The sequence below is a fragment of the Eumetopias jubatus genome, unplaced genomic scaffold (genome assembly GCF_037043125.1).
Source record: "Eumetopias jubatus isolate StellerSeaLion01/CBP00866 unplaced genomic scaffold, mEumJub1_p1.0 scaffold_15, whole genome shotgun sequence".
Taxonomy (NCBI): Eukaryota; Metazoa; Chordata; class Mammalia; order Carnivora; family Otariidae; genus Eumetopias; species Eumetopias jubatus.
Genome location: NW_028274821.1, coordinates 21,454,635 through 21,464,911, shown reverse-complemented (window position 1 = coordinate 21,464,911; position 10,277 = coordinate 21,454,635).

Sequence of the window (10,277 nt, the reverse complement as noted above, 5' to 3'; positions counted from 1 at the left end):
TCCTTATCCACAATTAGAAAATACAGAAACTCTGGGCACCTGGGTGGCTCAGTTGTTAACCGTCTGCCTTCGGCTCAGGTCATGATCCCAGGACCCTGGGATCAAGCCCTGCGTCCGGCTCCCTGCTCAGCTGGGAGTCTGCTTCTCCCTCTGCCTGCCACTCCCCCTGCTTATGTTCCTGCTCTATCTCTCTCTGTCAAATAAATAAAAAAATCTTTAAAAAAAGAAAGAAAGAAAGAGAGACAGAGAGAAAGAAAGAAAGAAAGAAAGAAAAAGAAAGAAAGAAAGAAAATGCAGAAACTCTAAAACTCAAGTTTAAAAAAAAACTAGCAGCACATCTTTTTAGTGGCAAAATCTGACTTGCACTGATATGACCTTACTTGGAGACTATTTATCTCCCTTAATGTGAATATCTATGCTTTTCATCATAAAAATCAATGTGTTTGATTACGTGGAGCTGCGCTAGACCCCACTGAAGGTCATTATATAATATATATATGCATATGCACTGTATTACCATTGTACAATCTGCAAAAAAAAAATAACGTGAATTCCAAAACACAACTGCACAAATTTAAGTTTAAGATAAGGAATTTTGAAACTGAAAAAGTAAAAAAGTTGGGTATTTTCTAAACCCATAGAAAGTGATTTTGAAAACTGGCTCTGTTTACTTTTATTTATTTATTTATTTATTTATTTATTTATTTTTATTTATTAATTTTTTAAAGATTTTATTTATTTATTTGTCTCAGAGAGAGGGAGAGCACAGCAGGGGAAGAAGTAGGCAGAAGGAGAAGCAGGCTCCCCGCTGAGCAAGGAGCCTGATATGGGACTCAATCCCAAGACCCTGGGATCATGACCTGAGCCGAAGGCAGACGCTCAACCTACTGAGCCACCCAGGCATCCCAAAAAACTGGCTCTGTTTAAATAAGCAGATGTTATTGTGCAGCCCATATTCAGACCATTTTTTCCCCTAGGCAATGTTGACTGGGTTTGTATTTCATGCTATTTTTATTTTTGTTTTCTTACTTTACTCTTGATATTATGTCCTTTTATGTCTTTATGAAAAACCAAAAATTGAGAACACCAGGGACTCTCACACAGCAAGTTCATGGTGGACATTGGCCCTGCAGCCTTCCGGATGCTGTTAGGGCAGTGCCTTGTGGCTGTTTTTCTGACTACTTCTTGTGATGAGAGACACATTTATCTGAAAAACATTAAATATTTGGCCTCTTAGCCAAGACCTCAGAAAAAGGGCTTAATTGTAAAATGCAATGCTGTTTATTTGACCCGTGCGCATTGCACGCCCCAACACCTTGTTCCTCATTCATTTCTACTGCAATCACAAAACTATGCACGAGGCTTATTCGCTCTTAAAAATAAGCCCTGAAAATAAAAAGGGGGGGGGGAAATAGGTATCTTTCAAGGTGTGTTCTAACAACGAAGCCTTTTTTGCTTTCAATGCATTGCTTTACTTTTCACAGTTTGGGTTGGAACCAGCACTCTATTTAAAAATCAGCATATTAGTTTTTAGTTGCCTTTCACAAGGACAGGGGTTTTATTTTTGTGAAACCGAGTACCAAATTATATATGTAAGGTTTCTGGACAAAGAATGTTAAGTAGCTATGATCCCTTATTAATTCAGGTACTGAATTCCAAAAAGGAAAGAGAATATGAACACAGCCATAACTTCAAAAGGACCTGTTTTGGCAAGAAAAAGTTTTTAAAATATTCATTATATACATGGTTTTCTGTTCATGAAGCTCATCTTGGGTGTGTAATTTCTAGCTAGACATAGGGAGAAGAAGAGATGGAGTTTTGTGGTCTGGGAATACTCAACTCAACTTTTAGTCAATAAGACAAGAGGACCTTGGAGTATAAAATCCAACTGCACTGGCTTTTATTGTCCTCGTTGAAAACAGAAAAGAAAGTAGATTTTGGACTCAGTGTATTTTCAGGTCATAGACTGGAAATCAACTAAAGTCAACACAGACAGGAAAACAAGGGGCAGGTTATGCACCCTGCATCTATTCAGCTGGGTGCATTTTAAACACATCTCATTTAAAGGGGACTCTTTAGAAGTCCACGGGCAGTGATTATTTCCAATCATAGTCACGAGCTTCCAATAAGCAGCTGGTTCTTTGGAACTCAGTGGAAACCTCAGTAAGGAGAAAAGCAGAAACCACGAAGCCACAGGGATGTCACAACTCCCATGAATTGGTGTGACTTCAGAAAAACAACCACCAACCTTTAAACAGCTTAAGCAAAATGTCAAGTTAAGTACCCACCATATATGCTAAGCCTGGGTTATAAAAATGTTAACAAATAACTATGTATTATTACAATGAAGAAAACATGTTCCAAATGACAGCAACTGGGAAAACTACAAAACTAAACACCCATATAAACCAGACCTAAAAAACAATTTGGCAATACGGGAGAGAATTTCATAATCTTCCTTTTACACTCACAAAATATTTGAGTATTTCTATTAATCCTTTAGCAATAATTGTGTTCTTTGAACTCAGTGTGAGGAGTTGGCATGAATCACATGAAAGGGGAACTAATGAGTGAGACTGGTAAATATATTGGCTGCCTGAAGATATTTGTGAAATGCCCCGCATGCCTGGATTTGAGAGTGACATGCATCCTGGATGCTCATCTATGTATTCATTTCTCATGTAATTTCCTTTTTACGTATTCAAGCTAAGTGTTTTTTCCCCACTTTTCTTAGACGGATATTAACTTAAAAGGCCTAGAGAACTCAGGCTATCCAGGCTAGCATGGTGTACTTTATCCATTCTTAACTAGATTTTAGTATTATAATTAAAGTAGGAAATGTACGTGCAAAATAGCAGAACAGGTAAACAGTGAAAATATTATCCCTCCCATTGCACATTGTCCCACAGAGAACTACCATTTAAAGCTTCTTAAGCATAGTTTCTGGACTTTTCTACACATCTTATTGTGCACAGCTTCCTTTTTTTTTTTTTCCTCTTAATGTCTTAGAAAACGTTCTATGTCAGTATATCAGTACCTAGGGAGATCACTCATTTAAAAAAAATGGCTGCAAGGTAATCCATAATATGAATATCCCCATTTACTCAATCATTTTCCCATTAATAGCATTTTAGAATATTTCTAGACTCTTGGGGTGCCTGGGTGGCTCAGTCAGTTAAGCGTCTGCCTTTGGCTCAGGTCATGATCTTGGGGTCCTGGGATGGAGCCCCTCATTGGGCTCTTTGCTCAGCGGGGAGCCTGCTTCTCCCTCTGCCTGCCATTCTCCCTGCTCATGCTCTCTCTCTCTGAGACAAATAAATAAATAAAAATCTTTTTAAAAAATGAATATTTCTACACTCTTATTATTTTTTAATTTGTTGTTATGTTAATCACCATACATTACATCATTAGTTTTTGATGTAGTGATCCATGATTCAGTGTTTGTGCATAACACCCAGTGCTCCACGCAGAATGTGCCCTCTTTAATACCCGTCACCAGGCTAACCCATCCCCCCACCCCCTCCCCTCTAGAACCCTCAGTTTGGTTCTCAGAGTCCATCGTCTCTCATGGTTTGTCTCCCCCTGTGATTTCCCCCCCTTCATTCTTCCCCTCCTGCTATCTTCTTCTTTTTTTTTTCTTAACATATATTGCATTATTTGTTTCAGAGGTACAGACCTGTGATTCAATAGTCTTGCACAGTTCACAGCACTCTCTAGACTCTTATTATTAATAACAATGGACACATATTTTTCATACACATGCTAAGCATATCCATAAGATAGATTCCTAGAAATGGAATTGCCATGTTAAATAGTATCCGAATTTAAAATTCTGGAAGATATTTCTAAATTGTGCTTCAAAGATATTGTGCCAATGTACATTTTTATTAACACTATTTGGAATTGTGGGGCGCCTGGGTGACTCAGTCGTTGGGCGTCTGCCTTCGGCTCAGGTCATGATCCCGGGGTCCTGGGATCGAGCCCCACATCGGGCTTCCTGCTCGGTAGGAGGCCTGCTTCTCCCTCTCCCACTCCCCCTGCTTGCGTTCCCTCTCTCGCTGTGTCTCTCTCTGTCAAATAAATAAATAAAATCTTTAAAAACAAAAACAAAAAACATTATTTGGAATTGTTCATTTCCCCACACTTTCACCAACAATGTATATTACCATTTTTTTTGCCAATATAAAAGTGAAAATTGTAGTTCACAGTTATTAGAAATTTTAATATTAAATTAGGAGTGAAATGTAGCATCTATTCATATGTTCCTAGCTTTTTGTGTTTTCTTTTTTTGTATAGTCTTTATTTGTGTTCTTTCCCCTTTTTTCTGTTTTTAAATTGATTTGTATGCTAAAAAAATTAAACCTAAACACAATCATATGTGTTGCAAATATTTTTTTCTTTTCCCTTTGAAATCAGGGTATATTGGCCCTAAGGAATCTTTACATAGCGAAGTTGATCAGTTCCCCCCCTGGATCAGTGTTTAATTGCTTTTTGTCAAAATACAGAGCAATTTTTGCGGAGGAATAAATGACTATGTTATTTTAAGTAATTAAAAGCATAGGACCAAGTTTTAGTTGCTGTTCCTTTAAGAATAAATACAATGCAGAGGGTTTTTTATTTAGAAATATTGGAGTTTAAGTATTTTCATCTACAATATATAAGCAAACCTTAGTTCTCATTTTTTGAGAGTATTAATATAAGCTTCTGCCAGGGGAAATTTGTTTCTACTGGTTTCCTTCTGGATTGAAAAGTAGCAGTCACCTCAAGAATCCCCCTGATACATGGGGGAGATTAAGTAACACAGAGGGTTTTTTTTTTTTTTTTATCTAAGAGCCCCATAGATTCCAGTTTGCCCGGCTACAGGAATCTGGGGGAATCAGTAAGGCTGCAGTATATGAGGTCACAAGGCAGCCTCTCTCATTCCTTATTTTCAGGCTTAACCTGCTCTTTGCATCATAACAAATTGCCTTGTGGTTTCCTGCTCACCTCTGACCACTTGACTGAATTGGATACCCCTGGAGGTTCATGGCTTTGCCTCTGATGTAACCTGCTTGGGTAAACCCCCAGCCTGTGCAGGAATTGAACTTTTTAAAAGTAACTAAATAGAAAGCATAAAATTGTGGAACAATCATACAAGGAGATTCCAACACCAAAAGAAAACATACCTTGAACCAAAGAAATGGCAAAGCCAGTTACAGCTGACAAAATCAGTAGTAAGAGAACAACTTTTAAATGCCATTTGGGGGAAATGTCTACAGATTTATGACTGTAATTATACCTACCTCACTGGCACTTTCCAAAGTCGGTGTACATTCCTGTTCCCTGAGTTGCCTTTTCTCTATAAATGTTTGCTGTTTAAAATGAAAACCTCTGCAAACATTAAAAAGTGAACTTCTGTTGTCTAATTTTTTGCTCTAAACTCATAGGGCCTTTATATTCAGTATCATTCTGATTTGTGACCGACGGTCTCTGCTTAGATTATAGATGCTACTTCATCATCAACGATGACTTTATCTCCTCATCGTGCCTGGTGAAATCCTGGACAAACAGATCTCAGGATCATTGATTCGTTGTACTTGAACTAAATACACACTCACATGACTGGGATCTAGAGAGCCGTCACCTCCACAAAAGCTTTTAAAGGTTTATCAGAGTGACAGGACAAAAATATGACATAAGTTCAGAAGATGAAACACCCTCATCTTTAGGTTTAAAGAAATCTGTTACCAGGGTTTCTTGGTTCTGGAAAGGTAAACCGCGAGCAAGTGTTAGTGGCCTTTCTAAGCGCCGTGTGGGATAAACCTCTGTACAAATTACCATCAATAGTCACAACAGGGAAGTAAAAGCAGGAAGATTCATTTTCTTCTATTTGACTAGTTTGAATGAGTTTCTCTGCACAAGGCAATATATATGATTCTCCAGCAGAAATGAACAAATTTGAATGCCACCATCTTCATCACTGTTCAAAGGAGTTACTAGAAGCTGTATACCGCTTTCTCTGTGTGGGTGAGTGAGCATGAGTGTATAGAGATGTTTGTGCGTACACACACACACTCGCACGCACATGCTTGTGTGCACCCCAATCCAGACAAATAACTCCATTTCTATTCTCCAAGCTCTGGGCTAAGCTAGTTATTCTCGTAGATTTTTGCTGAAAACATACGACAATCTCTCCGGCCAAAGCTAAATTTGCCTCCATTTTGAGGGTCTTCTTGGTGCCGCTGCCTTAATCTGCAGTCTAGATAGATTTTTCTGGATCTCTGGGCTTCTGTGTACATGAAGATTTAACTCTCTAGGGACCAGACTCCTTATCTGTGTTGCTGAGCTCTTATTATTTCTCCTGTTTCATTCTGTTTCTCAGATCATGAGGAGATTCTGGTTTGAGTACCTGTGCCTAGAGGGCAGCCATCAGCTCTCACAGTGGGGAGATGAAGAGCAAGGGCCCCATAGTCACTGGCTGGGCTCAGACCTCGGACCAGCAGGGAGACCCTGGACCAGGCACTTCATTTCTGAGCCTCAGATTCCTAATCTACAAAATGGGGCAGTAACCTGAGGGAGGATCAAATGTGATAATCCATTTAATATCTTTACAATATTGCCTGGCACATAGTGAGTCCCCCATAACTGTAGACATTGTTATTCATTTCACTCCTTCAGTGTGCAAACCTGCATCAGGGCAAAAGTGGGGTACCATAGTTCTGGTGAATTCCACCAGGGAACATCAACCACATGAGAGGTGGGAGGCACTGTGGGATCATTTTCTGGTTGATAAAACCTAAGACTGCAGTATCACAAGAACCACAGCAGAATCATAAGCTGAGTATTTTTTTTTAACCAAGAATTGGAGAAGTTAGTAGGGAAAGAGGCTTCCTTAAGACACTCTCATTAAGGGGGTGCCTGGGTGGCTCAGTTGGTTAAGAGTCTGCCTTTGGCTCAGGGCATGACCCCGGGGTGTGGGATTGAGTTCCGCATGGGGTTCCCTGTTCAGCGGGGAGTCTGCTTCTCTCTCTGCCCCCCTACCCCCGCGTGTGCTCTCTCTCTCACTCTCAAATAAATAAAATCTTAAAGATAAAAAAAGAATTAAAAAATAATTTTAAAAAGAGAAACTTTCATTAAGATTGACTAGAAAAGAGCAGGGATGCTGGCAGCCATTTGGGAATCAAGGGTAAATGCATTTTCAGAAAGTGGAATAAGGACTGAGAATATCTGGAAAGAGTGGCTACAATGTCATCAGAAAACTGTTAAAGGAACCCAGGAAGGGTAAGCTTCATGGGGCAAGTAGTGTTTCAAGCCTTCTAGAACAGGGGTCTGCAAACCTGTTCTGAAAAGAGCCAGATAGGAAATATTTTCAACTTTGTGGGCCATGCAGCCTATATTTCCATTACTTAATTGCCGGTGTCATGTGAAAGCAGCCACGGATGATATGCAAGCAAATAGGCCTAACTAGGTCCCATAAAAATGTACTTACAAAAACAGGCAGCCGCCACATTTGACTGGTTGGCAATAATTTGCTGACTCCTCTTCTGGAACGCCAACCACAGTAATCATCATCATGTTAGTTATTTTTGATAATTAAATCTTTACTACGTGCCAAGCACTGGGCTAAACTCTCTTTTTAACTTATCTTATTTCCTTAAAACACTATGAAGAATATATCATTATTACCCCTATTTGTCAGAGGGGAACCAGGCTCCGAGAGTTACTTATCTTATTTTCTCATAACACTATACAGTCACACAGATAACCAATGTTGGCAAGAATTTATGCCCAGGCAATTTGGCTCCAGAGATCGAATACTCTTAATCACTGCACCATTTTGTCTCTTGAGTGGGAGTGGGGCGGGATGCAGGCAGAGGCTATTCTAATTACCTATTCATCTCCATCTTGTCCTAAATGTCCACCATCCTAACAGTGGCAAGGTTTTGCTGGCTCCTGACTTACCTTTTATGATAAGTGTCCACTTATCCTATTTGCTCCTATTTGCTTTGGCTACTTTGTGTGGCTCAAATACACTTAACTCTTAAAATGGCCCCCAATTCCCTGAGGGATCTGGACCCAGCCTAGCCAGCCAGCTGGGTACCAAGCTCTCCCTTTTTCTCTGCATTCCAACTTCCCTATCTTCCTTTTTCCTGGACGATTCCATTCTGCTTATCGCCTTACTCATTTGTATATGATATTTCCTCTGCCAGGATTATTCTTCCCCTCCCCTTCTTTTGGCCGACTTATCTCTGATCACACCTGAGTTTAATCATCCTATCTTCACAGAAGACTTCTTTGATCCTGTATCCTTATAGTAGCATGTGACTTTCTTTCATAGGACACTGCAGCTTATAATTTTATATTCACCTATGTGATAGTTTCTCAAACAGCACTATGGGCATTTCAGGCTGGAAAATTGCGTGTGCGTGTGTGTGTGTGGGCGTGCACGAGTGCGCACACATGTGAGCACACAGTCTGTGTGTTATATGATGTTTAGCAGCATTCCTGGCCTCTACCCACAAAATGCCAGTAGCACCCCTCCCCTCAGCCATGACCATTAAAAAAAAATGTCACCAAACTTTGCCAAATGCCCTTTGAGGAAGCAGAATCTTCTCCAATGGAGAAGCACTGTCCTAAAAGGAAAGCTCAATGAAGAGAGGGACCATCATGGTTATCTTCCGCTTGCTACTCGCCCGTATCCCTGTCCACCCTGCGCTCTTCTCTCTGCCCTGAGAGCCTGACCCATATGGACTGCATCAGCAGGCTCCTCTGTCTTCTCACTTCTGGCTGGGTATGGCCAAAGAGACACATTCTCAGGATACTGAGAGACAAAAAGGAAGTGAGATGGGGGTCTTATCTTGTTTATTCTAGGTCATCAGGGCTTGACTGTACACTTGTACCCAATGTCAGTGTTCCTATCAAATAGCCCTCTCCAAACAGTCACCCCCTCCACCTGAGGGGGTATTGATCTGTCACTGTTACTAGCTTTGGAGTCCAGTACTGTCCCTTGCTGGTTCCCTTAAGCCTTACCCAAACTTATGTAAATAATTCATTTAATAAGTTTTCCTCAAGTGTTGCTGAGACTCTGACAGCTACAAAGACTATGTGTATATTTCTCACCGTTGAATATGCAATGTTAGTGGCAACAAGCTCCCAGGAAAAATGTGTCATATGAAGAAATTAGTGGCATCTGTTTTTCTTCCTTTCTTTCAACTTCTGCCTTTATCTGCCTCAATGTTTTGCTGGACCCAAACTCAAGAGTCTTCACCTGGTTTGATACATGGGTTCCAACTCAAATGAGGGCTTCTAAGACACACTCAGAAATATTACACTTGACCTCATCCTTACCTCTGATTCCTGCTGTGTCTAATTCTCTAACACATTATCTCTACCTTTTTCTTTCTTTTTTCTTTTTTTTTTTTTTTTGTCTTAGATTTGGGATCCTTTGTGCCAGTAGGCAAAATTCTTTGTTGAGTTTTACTACTCATCTAGCCTAATACCAACGGTGGTAAACAAAATGCTTCAGTTAACTTTCGTCTTGAACTAATTATATTTCATACCATATATGTAAATTAATAATAAAAATACCTGCTTTCAGAAATGACTATTTTTCTCAGAAACTATGAAGTTAGAGCCATCCATAACTCCTGCTCCATTTCAGAGGACTACTAGTTCAACAGATATTGTGACAATATTCTTTGATCTGAAATATTTCCAACCCAGGCAACATTTCACCCATATTCCACAAACCTAGCTGTCCATCTCTGGAATAAATAACATTTGTTCTTGAAAAAAAGCAAATATGGACAAGAAACTAAGTAATTAAGAATTTATTATAAGGGTTCAGCTCTCTCCAAGACAAATTCTCAGTCCTCAAGCCTTTTTTGTACACTCTAGACTCACAAACTCTGATCAGGACCTTCAATTCTCCTTCTCTTGAAGAATCAACAAAAGATAAGCCCTAACAACATTTGGCTAAAAAGGATATATAGTTTTTCTATGTTAGAATAAGAGGCTACTTAATTTTTCTCTTCAGTTTGAATAGCTGAAAAATAACTGTTATTTAAGCATATCGACACATTTAAAACAAGCCTTACCTTTGCTACACATCACTCCAAAAAGCTTTCATACACTCCCTTTGATTCAATACTCATCCTCTCTAAACTTGAGACAAACATTGTTCTGATTTTCTCTCATCATAGATTATTGCCTTTTCTAGAAATTCAAATTGTTTTGCCTTTGCTAAAAATGTATGTTAATTGAATAATAGAATAGGTGCTCTGCTCTGTATGATCTCT